The sequence below is a fragment of the Nyctereutes procyonoides genome, unplaced genomic scaffold (assembly GCF_905146905.1).
Source record: "Nyctereutes procyonoides isolate TBG_1078 unplaced genomic scaffold, NYPRO_anot_genome, whole genome shotgun sequence".
NCBI lineage: Eukaryota > Metazoa > Chordata > Mammalia > Carnivora > Canidae > Nyctereutes > Nyctereutes procyonoides.
This window is the reverse complement of record NW_026575030.1, coordinates 41,014,959-41,036,198: the sequence shown is the minus strand read 5'-3', so window position 1 is coordinate 41,036,198 and position 21,240 is coordinate 41,014,959. Positions and strand designations below refer to the sequence as shown.

At 35.9% G+C, this 21,240-nt stretch overlaps 1 protein-coding gene across 1 annotated transcript in view; it reads left to right on the top strand.

Annotated features, from left to right (window-relative positions):
• ZPLD1 (zona pellucida like domain containing 1) overlaps positions 1-21,240 on the top strand; it is a 250,430-nt gene that overhangs the window by 175,336 nt on the left and 53,854 nt on the right. Inside the window, exons 2-3 of the mRNA XM_055316249.1 lie at positions 12,424-12,509; positions 12,709-12,856. The gene's annotated coding sequence lies outside the window, so the exon portion shown is untranslated. The remainder of the gene's footprint in view (positions 1-12,423; positions 12,510-12,708; positions 12,857-21,240) is intronic.

Here is a 21,240-nt window from a genome sequence, read left to right as displayed (position 1 = left end):
GTGGGGTGCCAAGTCATCCACTCCCTTGACTGCACCCAGTGACTTCTGCTGCCCTCTGTTCCCAGCATGAGTTTCAGCATGGGTGCAGAGAGGACACTTGTGAGGGTCTGTACTTGCCCAGCAGGTATCCTCATTCCCAAGGGAGCACAACATTAAATGCAAATAAAAGTCACTATGATAGTTTGAGAGACAATAGGACAGAAAAAGCTTTTCCCCTGCTTTGGAAAAGGGGCTCATATTCTCATTTTGCACTGAGCTCTGCAAATTGTATAGTTAGCCTTCACCTTAGGCCTTTGTAGACATTTTCTTTACTTGGATCAGAAATTAGCAAGAACATCACCCTTTTAATATTACTTTGTATATTGCATAATAACAAAAGTATATAATGTATGTATAATATATAATGTAGTGATACTTCTGGTGTCCCTGTTGTTTCTGATCTTATTCTCATTTTTGTAGGTTCAGGAACTTCATTTCTTTCTTTCTCTTTAAGTCTTAGCTTCTGGAGAGCTGCTCATGTCTACCAAACTATAAGAGCCTCATAGATTAATAAATAATTGGAAATACTGATAATGGGGTATCAACATTTTCTTCTCAAGAGAGATGCCTATTTGGGAAATCAGATGATTTTAAGAAAACCCAGATAGAAAGTATATAGATGATCTTTAGAAATACTATTAATAGAGTATTATGCACCCTTTTTAACTATACGAATACACCTGCTGAGATGGCTAAAGTCTCTTACCTGCCAATCAGGACACCCCGTTCTATGGATTTTGCTGGAGGCACAACTATACAATATTAAATTCTCAACTCTTATTTACGCAGACTTTACCCTTCGTAAGGCATTTGGGTGTTACAGCATCCAATTCTACTGAGTGGATCTTTAAGAACTATATTTACACAATATTTATAATGTCAGTATGTTTATTTCTACAATTAAAGGATCAGCTTGAACAAATAGTGCAAATATTATCAGAAGTAAGAGCTCATTATCAAGTCTACCAAAATGAAAATGATCATTTTTGGAAGACGTTTTTCAATATCCATGTGGATATGATGCTTAACAGCTCTAATCTGCAGGTTCCGTAGAGTGTATTTTGAGAGTAACTCATCTTGAAATGCCATTAAGGTGTAGTCTTCCTCAAATTATTGTTAGTATTCACATGATGGAGACTGAGAATTATTAAAGTACAGTCTTAAAGTTTTCCAGTTAATGTATTTGCAGAACTCTGAGAATTTAATTGTGTTCTTGTTCAGACCTCTGGCAAGAACTGAAACTGCTTTCTGAGAGAAGTCTTGGTCCTGCTCGATTCAATTGCTCTGCAGCTGGGCAGGAATACAGATAAATTATTCAATGTTTATACCAAAATAAACATCTCATCAACTACACAGCTAGTAGCTAAGTCATTAAGAAATCAGTCCATTAAAAAAAACAAAATGTGTCCATTCCAGGCATTTATAAAAACCTCAGTTTTCAAATATATGTTACATATGGTATTCTTTAAGAGGCCACCTGAAATAAGCAATCATTTTTCTAAAATTTATAATCTCCCTTCTGGTTTTTTTTTCACTAGAAAGCTCCACAATCCAGTTCTTCAAAAAATTGTCATTTTAGTGATTGATTCATTTATTCATCCAACTAGTGTTTATCGATCTCCTACTAGGAGCTCTTTCAGGCTCTAGTTGTAAACACAGCAAAGACTGAACCTGTGGACCGCCATAGAGTGATGTGGATACCCAATATCAGATAATGACAAAAACTATAACAAATCTAGGAGATGTTAGATTTATGATAATGTATTTATCAGTGCTATCCTGAATGCCAGCATGAGGTTTCTGGAGCAGACAGATTTATCATTATTTATTTATAGCAAATAATAATGCCCCGTTTCCTTGTGCTGTAGTGTCTTCCTTCGGGGGCAATGCAGTGAGAGCCAGCTGTCACTCAACAGAGTCTGTATGGTAGGTGAGTACCCCCAACCTCCTCCCCTAAATGAAGCTGGACATTTATACAGGACAGAAAGGCAGCTGACTTTCCTCTTTTTTTGAGAGTGTTTCCTTGGAAAAATAATAGGAAGGATCCTGCGTCCTCCTTTTGGAATGTGTCCATGGCCCTGGGTCTCATCTCCCCTTGAAATGTAAACACATACCTCTGAAGAGATAAAGCTCTCTGGAGTTCTTGTTATTTAGTCAATCCTAAATTACCTTGTAAGGATTGTGTTTTAGCCTAGATTCCAAATTTCAGTAAAGTGTTCCCAGAAGGCCCTAACTTTGCAGAAACAAGAATATTTTCTCCACAGCTGCACAAGAGGGTTATGGGACAGAGAGCTTGATGAGTTCCTCTACATTGACTTGTCAGCTGTGACCTCTCTGAGGATGTGAACTCAGCTGCCATCTGAAAGGCAAGAAGGAGCCAACATGTGAAAATTTGTGGAAAGGGAACATCTGGTACAAGATCTTAAGGTTAGAATGATCTTGAAATGTTTTAAAAACGGAAGGAAAGCCAGTGTGGCTAGAATGTAATGAGGAAAAGGAAAGACACACAGTCAGAGCAGTGCCAGGTTTCCCAGAAGGAGGGAGGGATTTGAATTTTACTCTAAGGGTAATGGGAAACTATGGAAGGGTTTTTAAGCAAGGAGGAAGTGACTTCAACAGTCTAGGTTTAAAAAAAAAACCCTAGCTGTAGTAATAGATGTAGCAGTTAGTTGTAGTAGATGTAGAGAGAGGTGAGTATTGTCCTTTTTCACTAATTTCTTTATTATTCCCCCATTTAATAGATGCACTTGGTGCTTCCTATGTGCTATGTAGACATGAGCTAGGTTCTGGGGACCTGTACTTGAAAGTTTGACATGGTCTCTCTCCCTGAAATTTAGGCAATGAGGGAGAGAAAAGGTTGTGTTGGGATTGTAGGAGATGCTGTGGAAAGAAGGGGGGGCAGCTAAACCAGAGTGAGGCTGAGAAACACAAAGGAAGACTAAGACTTAGGGTTGTATTCAACTGTATGTCATGGAAATTCAGTTAAAGTGTCTTATTTTGTTTATTTTTCCATTTCATGTGACTAGAGTCTGGAGGCAGATAGTACTCCAGGGCTGTTGACAGGAGGACAGTGAGGTGCAGACTTTCCCTGCTTTTTAGAATTGTCATCCTTAATGCACAGTCATTCTCCTTGTATTTGAAAAAAAAAAAAAGAGAGGGAGAGAGATTACCCTTCTAGACATCACTTTTCAATTCTAAGAAGGAAGAAAGGATAAAGGTAAAGAGCAAAAGATATGTCGAGGAGGTTTGCCCATGTTTTTAGGAAGACATAACACTCTGAAAAGCCCAATACTTAACTGTAGTTTCTACAATATATTCTTTGCCCAGAACTACACCTCAAGCCCATCCCCTGATTCGTGGGACTGTGGACAGCTAAGTATTTTTAAACGGAAACGTTACCCACTAAATTAATTTGTGTTCTATTAGAAGGGGAGATGGAATGAATAGGTATCAGGAAGGCAATTAAAAACAACTGGCACAAGGATGATTTCTGTAGAAAATGAGAGCTAAGACTTGGAAGAAAATGGAAATTCTCAGAAGGCCACTGAGAGACTTACAGGAAAGAAAAAATTCCTGTCACTTAACCTTTTCTTCTTAATTCTTTAAGAGCAGTGATAAAAACAGTATAAAAAAGAATGTGTTCTTCATTTTCTACAAAGTTGCTATAGAAAATCCTGTTCAGGTTTTAGTCAGTGCTCCCCTGTAGATTCTTAAACTATATTTCTCCTTCCTGTTTGATTCTTGTCCTTTGAAGTTTTCATAATAGCTTTATTTTTTTAATTTATGATAGTCACAGAGAGAGAGAGAGAGAGAGAGGCAGAGACGTAGGCAGAGGGAGAAGCAGGCTCCATGCACCGGGAGCCCCACGTGGGATTCGATCCCGGGTCTCCAGGATCGCGCCCTGGGCCAAAGGCAGGCGCCAAACCGCTGCACCACCCAGGGATCCCTCATAATAGCTTTATTATATCTATTCCTCTTACTTATAATATCCCTTAAATCAGTTTAGAAGTAGGTGGAAACCATCCACTGTAGCCATGGCTGAAAATAAACAAATGTAATAATATAGTGAGTTTCAGGAAAAAATTTGTTTGATCTTTAGAAGATTTTCTAAACCAAATATCTAGTATAATGGACCTTGGGGTCAGTCCTCGTTAAGCAGAGTATGTGGCTGTTGACAAAAACAGACCTACATGTGTCACTGGCCAGAGTATTACCCTTGTAACAAAAATATTATATAAAATAAAATCAACTTAAAGCAATGCTAAACTATCAAATATATTAACTTCATTCCTTAATTTCAGATTACACGGACTATTTGTTTCCTAATCCTTCTTAATCTCTCTGGTGTGTATTTCTTAAAACTTGAAGAGGGCACACTCCTTTGGAAAGAAGGAAAGTTGCTTAGGACAGATATTAGTAAACAACTCTTTCCTATGGACCTTTGATGTCTTGTGAAAGTAGCAATTATAAACGGACTCTAGTGAAGCTGTTTATTCCAGCAATGCACCTTCTTGATTTTTAAGGTAAGAGTTCAATTGTGGGGCCAAGTCAAATAAATTTTTCACAAATAACCTTGCATGATCATGTGGTTCAACTACATATTTTCAGCAGGCCCATGGTGAGCACATGGAGAGCACAGAAGATGCTAGACGATACTTAGAACCAGAAACCATTACTAAGATGGTTTGCACAAAACTGAAGGCACTGGTTGGACTTGGTACAAATTATTCTTGGGAACTTATTATATCTGTATAGAACTCATTTTCCAGATGACTGATTATATTTATAAAAGCAATAGTTTTAATGTTTTCTCTCCTGTTTAATTTCAAGTTTGATAATTTGGAGAGTCCTCCACTCAGTGTGAGCTCTGTTTCCTTTTTCCTCTTGATTATATATCGGTCTAGTTGAACATGGGCATGTGGAACTGTTGCTGCAACTGTTTGGCATTTATAGACTGGACATTTATAGGTGCATTGCCACCCTAAGGACGTTTTACTTTTTATATTAGGATACTGAGTAAATATTTGCGTAGAGTGGAGTTGAGTATCAGTATTGGGCAAATACATGCGCTCATTTAATATTGTCTCTCTTTTACTATATGGACTATTATTCCAATTACAATAATTTTTATCTCCCATTTTGCATTTTCATTTGATATTTAGAGCATCACAGAAGAGTTACTTTCAAAAAATGACGAGACGCTCAAAAATGTCTATGTGCTTTTAATGAAACAGATTGCTAGTTACTCCAGTGTTTCCTGTGTACGTGCACGCACACACACACACACGCACACACACACACACACAAATCATTACATCACTCACTCAGTTTCTAAAGCCTGTTAGACTCCTGATGGTACAAATGAAGTAACCTTTCAGCAACCTAACACTGGACTACAGAAATGGTGAAATCAGGAAGCCACTTAGAGTTTAATCCCCTCTCTATTAAGAATTCTTTTGGAGAAACACAGGAGTTGCTGTTTGGCACCTACAAGTGCATAGGAATCCTGTTGAGTGGAAATTGGCACAAGTACCTAAGTCCTGAATGGTTGCCTTGTTTGTGAAAGGCTTACTACACATGCCTGTGTTCAGAAAGAGGAGAGGGTAAGGGGAATGGGAAGGGGGATCAGATAAGAATACCAATATATTTCTGTCATATAAAAATGTAATAATATTCACATTCCAAAATATTTCTTAGGCAAAATGGAAAAAAAATTGACCTAATAATTTATATAAAGATTATCAAATGTTTCAAAAAGTAATTTTTAATAGACACCAGATCCTGAGAAAGAATTGCATTTGTTCTCAAAATACTTTTTGTGTGTGTGTCCTTAATATACCCATCTATGTTCATTGTGGGGGAAGAGATATATTGGCATTTAAATAACACAAAGTGGTTGCAAAAGTTTATTGTACACAAATATTTAACTATGGGATGAAGAGATAGGAGCTGGAGGCAAATCAGATTCTACTTCTCCAAATCCCAGCATATGTAAAAGAAATCCTTTACCCAGCAGAATTAGCAGATAGTCTAAATCCCATTGGAGTTCATCGGCTCAATTCAATACTGATTTGGGATTATTTATTCAAAGAGTTTGGTCTCTTCTGAGACATTAATAAGGTAGGTAAGAATAAAACCATGTCGTTCAATTTAAGCATTGTAATTTGTCTAGTATGATTCAGAAGAGTTATTAAGTTAGCTTTTATATTTGAAAAAAACAGTAACAACATTCCAAAATGGACATTGACTATAGCAGGTGTAGACCATTTCCAACTACTTTATACATTGATCTGACTTCACAAAGTAACTTTAATGAAACAAATATGATTCTATCTTCCATGTTTGAGATAAAGCTGGGCAGACAGTGAATATGTGGGACATCAGAATCAGATCTCCAAAAGAATCATTTAGCCATTAATAATTATGAGTTGATTCTAAGAAGATCAAGTTTGTTGTGAATAAATAAAAGATTTTTTTTTCATTTTGGGTTCAGACAAATAAAAACTGAAAAGGAAAAAGTCTGTAAAGTTGCTAGGTAGGGGAGATGGAATTTAGCAGAAAAGGTATAACATTAACTTGCTGTTATATGAGTCAGAGTTCTACAGAGAAAAAGAACCAATAGTGTACAACTCTTTCCCTTTCCTTCTATCTTTATCACCTCTACCATGTGATCTCTCTCTCTCTGTCATCTCTATTTCTATAAGTACTCTTATGACCATATTTAATGTTGACCACATGGAGAGGAATTAGATGCATTTTTTAAATGATAATGATGGAGAAGCAAGTTGACTAATATTGTGCCATTCACGAAGAAATTTCAAAGAGAATATTTTTACATGTGCATTGCGTTTTCATCCATGACGTATATTTCTATAGGTCAAAGCCATAGGTTTGAAAAGCTAGGTAGTATTTTGTTCTTCATCTCTATTCTCTGTTTCATTAGGGTAATAGTACTTAACAACTTCCTGAATGTGTCAAAAGGTAAAGGTGATGTTATAACCTGTCTGCTTTGATGTGACTGTAGTAAAACTAATATCAAGGTGGTACATTTGGACTTACTATTTTCCCCCTTCAAGATGTGGTACTTTATTATATGATAAAAATATATCAATTAAACTGTGATGTTGGGCCTCTTGGTTAGTTAGTATAATGAATGTGTAAACGGGTGCACAAAATTCACTCTCTGACTCAAGAAAACGTCACTACCAGCTAATTGGCCAGTACTACCTAAAAAGAAAAAGATCTAAGCAGGAAACTCATTTTTTTCATTTTTTTTTTTTTTTTTTTACTTATTTATGATAGGCACACAGTGAGAGAGAGAGAGGCAGAGACACAGGCAGAGGGAGAAGCAGGCTCCATACACCGGGAGCCCGACGTGGGATTGGATCCCGGTCTCCAGGATCGCGCCCTGGGCCAAAGGCAGGCGCTAAACCTCTGCGCCACCCAGGGATCCCCCTTTTCATTTTTTTCTAATAAGAAATACCATTGACTTTTCAGACTTCTAGGCACGATAGCAAATTGGTAGCTCAAAGTTGTAATCCAGTCCAAATATGTGAAAATGATTTAAAAACATGAGGTAGTACATAAAAGTTGAGTAATTGCAAATAAAATCCTTGATCTGGTCTGAAAAATTCGAATTTCCCACCTTGCTGTGCAATGTACTTCTGAATGGGAACAATTCCTGAAAAAAGTATTAACCATTGTTGTCTTTAGGCAAGCTTTGTGCTACACAATTGGTTCCTTCCTGCTATTAACTCAGCGTGCTCTAGGCCCATTCACCTGGAAGCTCACATCCCTTATTTAAATTATCTTTCAGCCTTTGTAGTCCTCGTTTGTTTCCTGTTCTATGAAAGAGGTGGTACCCAATTTAACCAAAAAGTTCAGGACAAACCCTTACCATTCTGGAATGTGTATTGAAACTACTATAGTATCCTATGTTACTGGGTTAGAAATTTCTTAGAAATTTTGGTTTTAAAAGCAATGGGTCTGCCTTATTATGACAATAGAGATACGATTAGAACAATTTTTCCTACCATTATCCAGTTTGTGGCTTTCAACCAAGATTTGCTGGAAATACAAACCACAATTTCAGTGCTTTTATTGGCAAATAGGGCTGTATTGGTGAACTGATACAGTAATTGCACTTTTATAGCCCTCAGCACTCCAATTTACAATTATTTTAAATTTAATGCTTTTGATTAGGTGTTTCCAGAAATAAGAGTGCTTAAGTAATCCAAGAAACAAGGAAATGCCATATAAATGTGGGGATGATTTATAAGCTTTCTTAAAGGTATTCAATATCAGATACCTAGGAAAGCTAGTTCCTGGAATTGATCATCTGTAAATAAATAACTAGCAAGAAATTATACTACTATAAATACTGTAATTACCATGAATTCTTCACTGAAAGCACCTAGGATATATCAGTAAATCTGTCATGTAAGGGAAGTCTCTAGAAATACCTGAAAAACAGGTTTTAAGAATCATGTGATATAAGAGCAACAATCTATCAGAATTTCTACTGAGCATCTTAAAGTAATAAATTCAACATTCCTTTTTTTAAATTTTTTTTAATTTTTATTTATTTATGATAGTCACACACACAGAAAGAGAGAGAGAGAGAGAGGCAGAGACACAGGCAGAGGGAGAAGCAGGCTCCATGCACCGGGAGCCCGACGTGGGATTCGATCCCGGGTCTCCAGGATCGTGCCCTGGGCCAAAGGCAGGCGCTAAACCGCTGCGCCACCCAGGGATCCCCTCAACATTCCTTTATTTTTTTTTATTTTTTTTTCTTTCAACATTCCTTTAATAACATTTTCCCCTTTTGTGGTGCAAGAATGCCTGCGATACAATAAAATCTTAGCCTGGCTGTATTGCTGCTTGCTAGCTTATCAACTAACAACTTATGCTGATCAAGTAGTAAGACTAATTTATTCAGGTTTTAAACTCCTGAGATTAGAAATATTTGGTTAAATTACTTGTTGAGCTGGGAAATCGATTGCACTTATGTAGAAAGCTTGCTTGGGCCCTCTTTCAAGTGTGGCTAAGTCTGCTTTTATAATTTGTCTACAATACTGTGTGGACTGAAATCTCATTAGGACAGAGCCAATTTATTTGTGTATAGAGTACATGGGCTACAACTGATTTTATAAGTACCTGAAAAACCTATGGCTCTCCTACAACTCAGCTCTGCAGTAAGAAGCCCATTGGGGTGCATCTATGTGATGCCCACGTGACAGCAGGAAATGAAAAGTAAATTGCTTGGGGAGAATCCATGATACCAAAAAACTATTTTCTGGTTGCTGGATTAATTGATTATATCAAAGTAAAAAATTTATATATATATATAGATAGATAGATAGATAATATATAGATAGATAGATGATGATAGATAGATATTATGAGTTCCTTTATAGCACTGAGTTTGGGTCCATTTTAAAACAAACAGGAATTTTGCAAGTGAGGCTAAACATTCACATGGTACAAACTTCATCAAGCATAGAGTTAAGAGGCACAAAGCTCTTATGCTTATTTTATAATATAGTTCTTTAGTGTGAAGCTAAAACTGCTTTAATAGAAAACTACGGTAAGAGGTATTTCTATAGGGTGAAGAAGACCTTTTCCTTTAATCTTGAAAGAAATAGATTTCACCACTTACAGTTACAAGAAAGAGTCATAGACGTTTTCTGTAATGCTGTACTGTCTTTCTTTAATTCCTTCATTCATTCAGAATATATTATTGATGCCACCGACATACTACGCATTCCCCTGGGGGCTAGGCAAGCATCAGGGAACAGGAGAACCCACAGTAGGGATTACATTCAGGTATGTGTCAGGAGGGAGAAGACCTAGAAGTAAGTAAATTATGTAGGACGCAAGAAAGTGGGTAAGTGCTTTACAACTGGATGAGACTGAATCATCTGGAAAGCAAAGGTACATACTGAGGTAAAGAGGGCAAGGACTAAGTCCTGGGGGCAGTTCCATCCCTGAGAGAGAACTGTAAGAAGACAGTGGAAGTCAACCTTTGTCTCTTACCCCCTACACAGGCTGCTGCTCAATGTCCATTTTACCTTTCTAGGTTTGACCTTAATAACAAAAAGACAAAAATCTCACCGTTATGTTTCATCATGGATAGATATTTATATTGAATGATAGAAAAGATGCGCCTGTCCTGTAAGCCAGATCCTAATGTACTGACTTACTAAAACTATGTTTTATTATAGCTCCATGTGACAAGGAGGGCTTTTTACTTTCATTTTCTAGCTGGAGCAATTCAGTTACTGAGGGTTTAGTTATATGATTTTTATTTTTATTACTTCATTTTTAGATTTTATCTATTTATTCATGAGAGACACACGGAGAGAGGCAGAGACACAGGCAGAGGGAGAAGCAGGCTCCCTGCGGGGAACCCGATGTGGGACTCCATCCCAGGGATCCCAGGGATTCCCCAGGATCACGACCTGAGCCAAAGGCAGATGCTCAACCACTGAGCCATCCAGTTGCCCCATTATATGATTTTTTAAAGGAAGTCAGGAGCCCAGGCAGTTTGAAGAAACGGTTACTGGTCAGGGAGTCTTTGAGGTCTAAATTCAGCCCCCTTTAGGAACTCAAGGGCATTCATTGGTCGCCTTACTATGAAACATTAAGTAAATCCTTTTTGTGGATGGGATAACTGCACAGATTTCCAATTCTGGTGCTATCAAATACTGATGAATATTTTATATAGCTAAAATTATTCCCAGATACAAGCATATGCTGCAGGTACAACTAATCAAATATTCAGCTAAGTCGCACAGCTTGTAAGACAAGAAATCCCCTAATAAAGGGCTCAGAGTTTTCAGAAAACTGTTCGAATTTTCTCTTAGAAGTTAGTGGAATGTATGACGTTACTGTTCACTACCTTTTAATGGCAAAATAGTAGCAAATAATTTCAGTTACTTTATCTCAACTATTTTATTTTTTCCTTGTTGAAAGCCTCTAATGGAATTACTGTCTTTTTAGCTAACCAACTTATAGAGAATGCGGGTAGTGGTTTCAATATTTATGAAATGCTCATTTTCTCATAGGGTGGAGGCCACTGATTTTTTTCTGGAAATGGCAGGATTTATTAATTGATGCTTAAACCCATTGCATTTTCATTTTAACTTTCAAAATGGTAAAGAACATGGCAGACATATATTCAAAGTGAAACCTGAAAGATCGCTTGAAAACACCTAGCTCAAAAGCTTCATTATAGAATAAAACAGCCTCTGGAGAATGAAGAAAAGCTGAAGTTCCTGTCAACATAATTAGGAAGACCTAAGAGAGATTTCTTAGAATCATTTTTGTGTTTTAATAAGAGTTCCCAACCAAAAAAAAAAAAAAGGAATTTATATTAATGGTATTTAAAAAAATTGGTATATTCATGTATGTCCTATTTGCTCATGAGTAGAATGGTGTTTTAAGTTTATGGAGCTGACACTTCTCTGAAAAATGTGAACCTGGACTTGTCTGGTCTAGGAAGCATCAACTCTCTCTCAACACTAAACAGGACAGAGAAGGCAATGTGAATAGCCTCCAGCTGTTATTTTTTTAGTAGTTATATTAGCTTTAAGTTCACTTACCACTTAGAGAGAGAATTTGGTTCAGGAAATGGACTAGAGATTCTAAAAGGCTGAACTTTTAGATTTGAATCTCAGTTCACAGTAGCCATGGGCAACTTGCTTCAGTACGGAAGAAATTGAGAACGTAAATGTTGTTAAAGTATCTTGAGCCAATTGAATAAAATAAAATTTTATAAAGATATATGCCAGGGTATTACTGATAAAGCAATGTGCTTTTTCAGGACAGCCATTATTAAACAGCTGGCAGAGTAATATAAACCCACACAATGGGCTTCGGTCTGCTGCTTGGTCATCCCTAAGCACAGTAGCGCATAAAGTAAAGCTTTATTTTGGTCAAAATATCCTGAAAAGTTTTCCATGGTGCCTGAATCCCAGCTTCTCACTTCCCTTCCCAGTGAGAAATCATAATAGTTCCTGGGGTGGAAGGTTTAGATGACATCCAGCTGAGTCCAAAGCCTCCAAAGGCTGGTGGGGCGTGTTGTTTGGAGGCCCCTAAACAAAAGCAGAGATTATGAAGCAGGTTCAGTGTCTAACTCCTTTACAATTCGGTCCTGTTGGGTTTTTTGCATTGACAGCCTCTTAGTCATTATGATCCCAACCAAACCATTTTTCACGATGATATTCCATATCCCATTTTCATCACTACATGAAATGTAGCACTGAAAGGGCCAGGCATCTTCACAAAGCGTAACAGAACACTGATAACCGTGCAGATTGACTCCCAATCCAGTCTCAGGCCTTGTTTCTTACTTTATGATCTTTTTTTCTCCTGGACCAGCAGGCTTTCCCTCATCAGGCTGACGGTGGCTCACTTCACACATACCACTCAAGACCTCTGTGCAGTATAAAATAGAAGATCAAAAGCAGGTAGGAGAAAAAGAATAAGGGAATGAAATGAAAATTGAAAGAGATATAGTTGGAAGGAAACAAAGGTCTATAAAGGACGAGCTCAAGTTTCATGTTGGTGATGATTAGTCTTGCAAAACCTTCTGAGACTGTGGAAGAATTTGCTTGTCAAAAATCCAGTTTTTTTTTTCTTCTTCTCTCTTTCTCTCTCTTTTTAAAGGCTTTTCATAATGAGCGACTCTTCTCTCATTTGAAGGGTTGAATCTTTTCTGAAAAAGTTTGGTAAGACCAGGCATTTGAACACTCAGTCACATGCAGCAGAACCAGGCACATGGAGGACAGCTGACTCCACAGAACCAGGGCCTTGGGTAAGTGCCCAGCACTGAAGCCACCTGAAGTGACCTCAAATGCTACCTTTTTAGTAAGCATGGAAAATTCACTTTAATAATTTTTTTATGTCATAAGGCAATCTCCATATAATTCTTTTGGTCATGTGGTTCCAGTGATAAGTAAGGATTGGGCTGAGGAGTATCTTGAATATTGCAAAAGCAAAACGAAAAGCATCTTCCCATATTTGAGTGAGGAAAAGTATAAAGAAAATTTTATTTTGAGAACTGCAGTCGCATTCCAAACATTTGGATTGGATTTGGAGAAAGGACTTACTCTTTTGGCAGCTTCTTCAACTTTGAAGTTAGGGTCTGAGGTCAAAAGTTGTACAAGCTTTGCTACACCGTTGTATTTGAGGCTAGAGCTCCGCTCCATTCACAGTCCACTCCCAGTCGGCTTCAGCCCATGGCTGTTCCATTAATGAGATATCAGGGATCCAGCTTACCAAAAAATCTGGGTAAATATGGGTGGCATCGTCTCTAATTACCAAGATGATATGATAATTGAAAATAATTGTGGTTTGATTTTCTCTTAAATGAAAATAAATTTAATGATGAGTCTCGTATTGTTAGAATCCACATGGAATCTCATGTAACCTGGAAAGAAACATGGTGATTTCTATCCATTTCTTGGATGATCTCTAAGTCTCTTTCCATTCCAAGATTGCCTTTGGTAAGACCAATTGTTTTTGATGTTAAGGAAGACACCTCACTTCTTAGGCTCATGTATTCGAAATAATCTTTTTAGTTCTCAGGAATATGACATTATTTGTTTTGCTACTGGGAACTGGCTTCTTATGATTCATTTTAGGGGTCAAGGAAAAACCATTCTAAACTGTCAGCTTAAACAACTTTGTTAGCAACAGCAAAGGAGTTGAAGTTAGTTAAAAATCAAATATTTCTTTTAATATATAATAGAGTATTTATTATTTCATTTGCTAGTCGCTAGCTTTATCTTAGGAGACACATATCAGAGCTATTATTTAAACATTGCTCCTAGTCATACATTTTTTAATGTACCTAAGTGATTTTTTTATTTTTCCTTACAGACTATTATAATACTTGGCTAAATATAAAAATCTATAAGTATACTGTATGTACTTTCATTTTAGAGATTTTCAGCAATGTCCTCAAAGTAAAATATAGTAATTGTTATTTTTTAATAGCCTCACATACTATAATAACAAGATGATGCTAGATATTGCAACAAATTCTACATTCCTTTCAAGACATTTAAAGCTTTTTGCCCCCTTTTAAAAAGCCCTATGATAATGATCCAGAGGGTTAACAAAATCAGATTTTTCTGCTAGGAAATCTTATTTTGAAGGTAACTTTTGAACCATAAGCAGATGCTCAGATTGTAATCCACTTAGTCATGACATCAAACAGTGAATTACTGAAGATTTATGTTTTTGTAGCTTTTTCAATAGCTTGAATAGCATTAAGATCATTAGTAGAGGATGATAATCTTTTGTATCATTTAAATACCTATTAGTAGTGTTTGCTTGCAAGGAATTCAATTTTTTGGTTAATTTACCAAATTTGTGCTTTTTCCTCCTTCTGTGTTTAAGCTGAAATGTAAACTGGGTCAAGACTATAAATTCAGCTTGATCTGGTTTGCTGTGTTTTGTCTTCATTACAAAATGTTGTAACTAGAAACCGGGCATAACAGCTTTACCAAGACATGATAAAGTAAATATTAGGCTGAGTTTCATAGATCCGGAGTCATTGCTGATTGTTACTAGACATCTACGTTGATTTTGAGTGGGGAATTATAGGAATTCCAAACTCTCAAGACTTCAGTGATGTGATAAAGTAAAGTAAACCTCAAAAACATAAATGATTGATTTGACCAGTTCAATAATACTTTTTCAAGTATTGGATGAATATCATGATAAGTATTTTATTACTAATGACCAATGTTTCAGGTTGGCTGAAAGAAATCTCCTACGAATACATTGTGTCCTGTCCCCCAGATTTGCGTATTATTTTATGTAGAGTCACATACTAATTGTTTAAAGCAGGATTGGCGAACTTTTCTGCAAAGACCCACAAAGTAAATATTTTTAATCTTTGTGAGTCTTTGTCATGACATCTTAAAGCTGTCATTGTAGCTCAAAAGCAACCATAGACATATGCACACAAATGAGTGTAGCTGTGTTCCAATAACTTCACTTATAGACACTGAAACACGAATTTCATTAATTTTCCTTCTTCATGAAATGTTATTCTTTTTTTTTTTAATTTACTTTTTTCAACCATTAAAAAATGTGAAAACCGCTTTCGCTCATGGTCCATACAAAAAAAGCTGATGGATAGGATTAAGCCTGCAGGCCATATATAGTTCACTGACCCCTAGTTTAAAGTAGTAATTTTCTAGAACTCACAGTAAGATATACTAATACATGAAGAAATATAAAAAAAATCCAAAATTACATGCCTGGATATTTATGCATTTTTAAAACGTAACGAGAACATTAGGAAATATTATAATGCCAAATTTGAGGAAAAATAAAAAGCTGATACGTCTTAAAAAGAGCAGAGTTAAAGTTAGATTATTACGACAGTTTTGTTATTTCTATTGCTATATATGTAAAAGATCCAGATGCTAAATACAAAAGGTATTTTTTTAGTTTGTTAAAGATACTTGAGGTTAAATGAAAATGTCAATGGCTTTATTTGTTTCTAAAGTTCAGATTCTCTGTAAAATGAAGGTAACTTAAAATTTTCACTAAGGCTATAGGCATTTAATGTGAAACTGCATCATTAGGAAGAGTAAGAAAAAATGAAGACCAGTTAGTGTCATATGTTAGAATTTAAAGTATATTTGCTCAAATATGCTTACCTAATAAATAACCAGAGCTCATATAACTATACTGTCTCTCAGTTAGATATACCATCCTTAAACCACTGAATATAAACCTTCTGTAAATTATGTGAATTGTACTTTCAAATTAAACAATTTTTTAGATAAGATTTAACTTGAAATTGGAAAGAACTTTTGCTTAGCTTTCTATTTCAAATGTAATTTATCATAATTTGGATATAAGAAGTTAAAATAATTGAATAATAAAAAAATACTAATCTTTTAGAGACTTAAAATGATTACCATAGAATATATACACTTTAAAAACTTATGTGTATTTGTGTTTAATGTGCATTTGTGCTCATATATTTAAATTCTGGCATAGCGATTCTATTTAGAAACTTATTTTGAATAAGTACTTCAAATTAAAGTAATATATTTCTGGTTTCTAAAAATTCTGTGCTTTGTCATTTCTATCGTAGAAATGTGTGCCATCAATATTAATGGAATGAGAAGGAGACTTAGCAAGGGATTGTATTTTGAGGCTTTTTAATTTATAAAAATTGAAAAAAATTACTTATAAGGCATAAAAAGTGCTAAGTGAACTTTTTTTTAAAGTGAAACAATTACTTAAAGCTATTTAGAGAAAATAAAAAATACAAACTTTTTTTTATAAAAAAACTGAATCAATTAACTAATTCAAGCAATTTTTAATCCAAGAGTTTTATATACATATAGATGTAATCTTAGATACCAATCTCATTTTCTTTTGTTTTAAAATCATATAAAAATCAACATAAGTTACTTCTAGTGGTTAATTCAATGATTTTAATTTAATTAATGTTTTGTTGAAATAGAAAATTTAATTTCATTAATGAGATCATCTTTACAAAGTAAAGCATTATCTTGGTCAGGACTAGAAATTAATATACTAGATTTTCTATATTTTGGTAGTATGATATTGTCCCTTTTATAACAAAATAACTATTCATTTAACAAAAATTTCTTGAGAATCTGTAGTGGACCTGGCATTTTGCTATATCCTAAATGCAAAGGTGAACATAATACTCTTGCTTTTATGAAGATTACAAGTTTATTGGAAAACAAAGATATACATATGAATCAACTGGGGCGATTTTGAACCCCGTCTTCCACCAGACATTTGGCAGTGTCTGGAGATATTCTTGGGTGTCATGACTTGAGTCGGAGTACTCCTGGCAGGTAGTGAGAAGCCAAGGATACTGTTACATCTGCTACAGTGATGTTAAGACATCCTATACTAGTTATCTAGTCTAAAGTGTCAATAGTGCTGACGCTGATAAACCTTGACCACAACGTAGCACATTTTTAGAACTGCTATTATAGAACAGTGCAGAGACTCTGGTGGAAATAGAATAGGAAATGGTCAACTCCATGGGCCGGAAGTGTCTTGATAAAGGAATATCTGAAAGAAGAGTATGTGTGAGCTGACTCTGGAAGGATTGAATGGAGAGATGTTCCTGATAAGAGGGTGTGGAGTTGGGAAGAGGAACTTTCCATACTGAGGCAGCAACATGAGCAAAGGAATGAATGTGTGAAATCCCTTTTCATCTTTGGGAACATAAGTGCAGGGTGCGTAGAATGGGTATGGAAGTAGAGAGATCTGAGGTTGGTAGGAATCTAGGTAAGTAGGAATCTTATCTCAGGGATTTTTCTTTCTTTTGTTCTATTTTGCTACATCATAGAGTTGGGTTTTCTTCTGAAAGATGTTGAAGATGATGAAGGACATGACATGATCAGGCGGTCTATTTGTAGGACTCATCAACGGCCATGTCAAATGTCATGGTTATTTAAAGAAACACAAAATCTTACATCATTTGATGACAGAAGAGGCACAGGAAGAAAATGTCCCCCAGTGGGGAAAAAGGATCACTACTTCTTTACCTGTCAATGTTTTGCTTCTGATTCTATACCTTTTACTTTATTGGTCAGAACTGTATCAAAGCAATAAAAACTCAACCTTAATTTCATTTCTGTAGTTCCATAAATGCATTATGTTTCTGATTGGCTGACTCTCGCAGGACTAAGCTGCCATGTTGTGGCGTTAGTTAGCACTGTCCTTTCTTAGAGGTTCTGTTTTCAGATTTCTGTTATGGAACTGTGATGACTTAAAAAAAAAAATCTGCTGGGCAGCCTGGACCCAGCGGTTTAGCGCCTGCCTTCAGCCCAGAGCCTGATCCTGGAGAACCGGGATCGAATCCCACGTCAGGCTCCCTGCATGGGGCCTACTTCTCCCTCTGCCTGTGTCTCTGCCTCTCTCTCTCTCTGTGTGTCTCTCATGAATAAATAAATTTTAAAAACCTGCTTACAAAAAAAAAAAAGAAATGAAATCTCAGCTGTAGTAAAACCTTGTTCTTTTATCTCAGTGGTTCTCAGCCCTGGATGTCCAGTAAGATCATTGAAAATGGGAAGGGAGGTGATTTTAGTGCTTGGGAGGCTTAGTGGCTGACTCTTGGTTTGAGCTCAGGTTGTGATCTCAGAGTCCTGGGATAGAGCATCATGTTGGCCTCTGCCCTGGGCTCTGTATTGGGTTCCAGGTTCAGTGGGGAGTCTGCTTAAGGATTCTCTCCCTTTCCTTCTGCCCTTCCCCCTGTTCCTGCTCTCTCTCTCTCCCTCACTCTCTCATAAATAAATAAATAAATAAATAAATAAATAAATAAATAAATAGCTAGATAAATAATAAATAAATAAATAAATAAATAGATAAATAAATAAATATTTTTTTTAAAAAAAAGAATCACTGAGGGGAGAGATTTGGGTATCTGTATTTCTTTTTTTTTTTTTAAGATTTTATTTATTTATTCATGATAGTCACACAGAGAGAGACAGAGAGGCAGAGACACAGGCAGAGGGAGAAGCAGGCTCCATGCAGGAGCCTGAGGTAGGACTCGATCCCAGGTCTCCAGGATCGCACCCCGGGCCAAAGGCAGGCCCCAAACCACTGCACCACCCAGGGATCCCTATCTGTATTTCTTAAAACTCCTTATGCTAACTCAGGGGACTGTGTTATGAATTCAAAATATTAACCTCACATTTTTTATTTGGTCTTTCAATGATTTCTTTTTGGTTTTTCTCCAGTAAATATATCTTCATATTTCTCAAAAAATCTTGAGTATATGGTATTAAAAGCTGGTTTTCTAGCAAGGAGGAACTAATCTATGATTTCTTATGTAAAATTCACAGAACAGATGAGTCTCACTAGCTAGAGAGATAACTAGAGATTTGAACATGGAGTTTGGAACAGTGATATTTACATTTTCCAACAGTCTTATTTTGTGCCGCCTGACTCTGATTGGTTGGTTAACGTGGCTAATGAGCATGATGTAGTGAAAGTGAGGCAAGGAGTTTGATCTTCATGTAACCTATTCTCTGTTCTTGAGCTATAGATCACACACCTCATCCTAGACAACTGCCTTAAAAAGTGGGGTTTCTGGCTAAAGTGCTATGGGAGATTTAGTGTGTTCCCATGATTGCAACTGACAGAGCTCATCTCTGTAAAAAGTAACTAAAAATGCCAGTCCTAATCCTTTGTTAACTCAACAAAATAGTTTTTAATTACCTGCTCTGTGCAAGGGGATGACATTTTTTTTTTTATCTGTCAGGAAACAAAAAAGAAAATAAGGTTCAGTTCTCACCCTATGGATTATTTATAACATCATACCAGTGAGCAAAGAAGAAAACACTATCATTACAAATTGTCTTCTCTCCAGCTTCTTGATTATTTTCTTTTTCATTTCTTTTCTCTGTCATCAAAGCATTCCCTTTGTGGAAAAATTTTCTCTTAATTTCCTTCCTAATTTTCTCCTTCAATTCACAAACTTCCTTAAGTAAGTATCTATTGCCTCTACTTCCTTAATACATACTTTAAAAATTAAACATCCTCCTAAAATATAAACAAACTAATAATCACACTCTATAATCCTACTTTGAGTTCTTACTTACATCATGGGAAACATTTTTTCTCAGCATTTTTCTGTGGGTAGCTCAGTCTGGGAATGCTATTTTCCTTTCACTTGCTTCTTCTGTGAAGCCAATCAAAACATATTTGTGGGTAGAGATATTCAGCCCATGGGCACCATGTTGCTATCTTGTTCTGAACCACTGGATTTCAGACTTTCCAGCATGACTCACAGTCAAATATTTTACATTGTAATCTAATATATACTCATCCAAACACATATACATAGTATATATACATTTTACGAAAATATTCTATTTTACCCTATTCCATTCTATTCCATCCTATACTATCCCATCCTACTCTATCTCATGAAAAATGCTGTTCCTGAACCCACTAAACTAATATCCTAGAAAAATATTTATTTTAAAAAGATTCTTCTAATCTAAACCCATGATTTTCTACAGGGTCTGTGGAGTGTAGCATCCTCCTAAGAGTATCACTGAAACTCTCAGGAGGTTTAGATAGTTTGAAAACAAAGCATTTTGTTGTTGTTGTTCAGTGAAGATTTGTGTTTAGTGAAGAGGATTATTTTATTTAAATTTTTGAATATCACAAAAATGAGACTATTTTATGAGACCTAATTTCTTCTTCTCATTTATATTTTATCCTTTTTTTTGAGTCACCCAATGAATGGACTGAAACACTCATTGAAATTTATTTGGCAATTAATTATGTATTACTGGGTGACATCTTTTGTGTCAATCTTTGGGTCAGAGACATTTTTGTTATGATGAGCCTCAGTTTTCAAACTGGTCTTGATGGAATATTTACCACAGTAGTGTGAGATAAACTCTCCTGAAGAAGTGGGATCTCCATGTCTTAAGGATTTATGTTTAATTTTACCAAAGACCTTGATTTACTAGGTATGATACAACATTATCTGTAATCCTTCTGCTTACCTTCTTCTTTCTGTTCACCTGCTTCCCACTCACTTGTTGACTAGGATCCACAATAAGGACCTTACCTACTGTGGCCCGCAGGCATCTCTACAGTTTGCCTGGTGCTTTGGATCCCAGAACCATTTTGGTTTATGAGACAGAAGCTAAAATGCTATAACTAGAGTTATATCTTATATTCCTAGCACTGGCTATTGCAAGGGCTATGATTTTGTTAGAATTGTGTCCATCTCATTGAAGACACAAAAGCTCATAAGCTCTCTTCTTAAGAAGTGATAACTATCCTCCCCTTCAGAACTCTTCATTCTTCAATGTCTTGACATCATTGACTTTGATCCTATAAATAAATTCTGCTTTTCTTTAATGCTACTAGAAAAAGGGTGAAATATTTTTCAAACCTTCTGTAACCTAATTATAATTATTTAGTCAGTTATATTGTACAAGTCCTTACTTTATAGATGACAGGAGAGTCCATTAGAGGCAAAGTGGGTTATCTAAATTACTCCAGTTAGAATGAGTTAGGTGTAGGTCACTTGATTTTGAGTTTTTGTTATGATAAATTTATAATATAAAAGAGATCAAAAGAATAGCATAAGCTTTAATATTTGCCATAGTTCTTACACACACACACACACACACACACACTTTTTTGGTGAGAAATCAT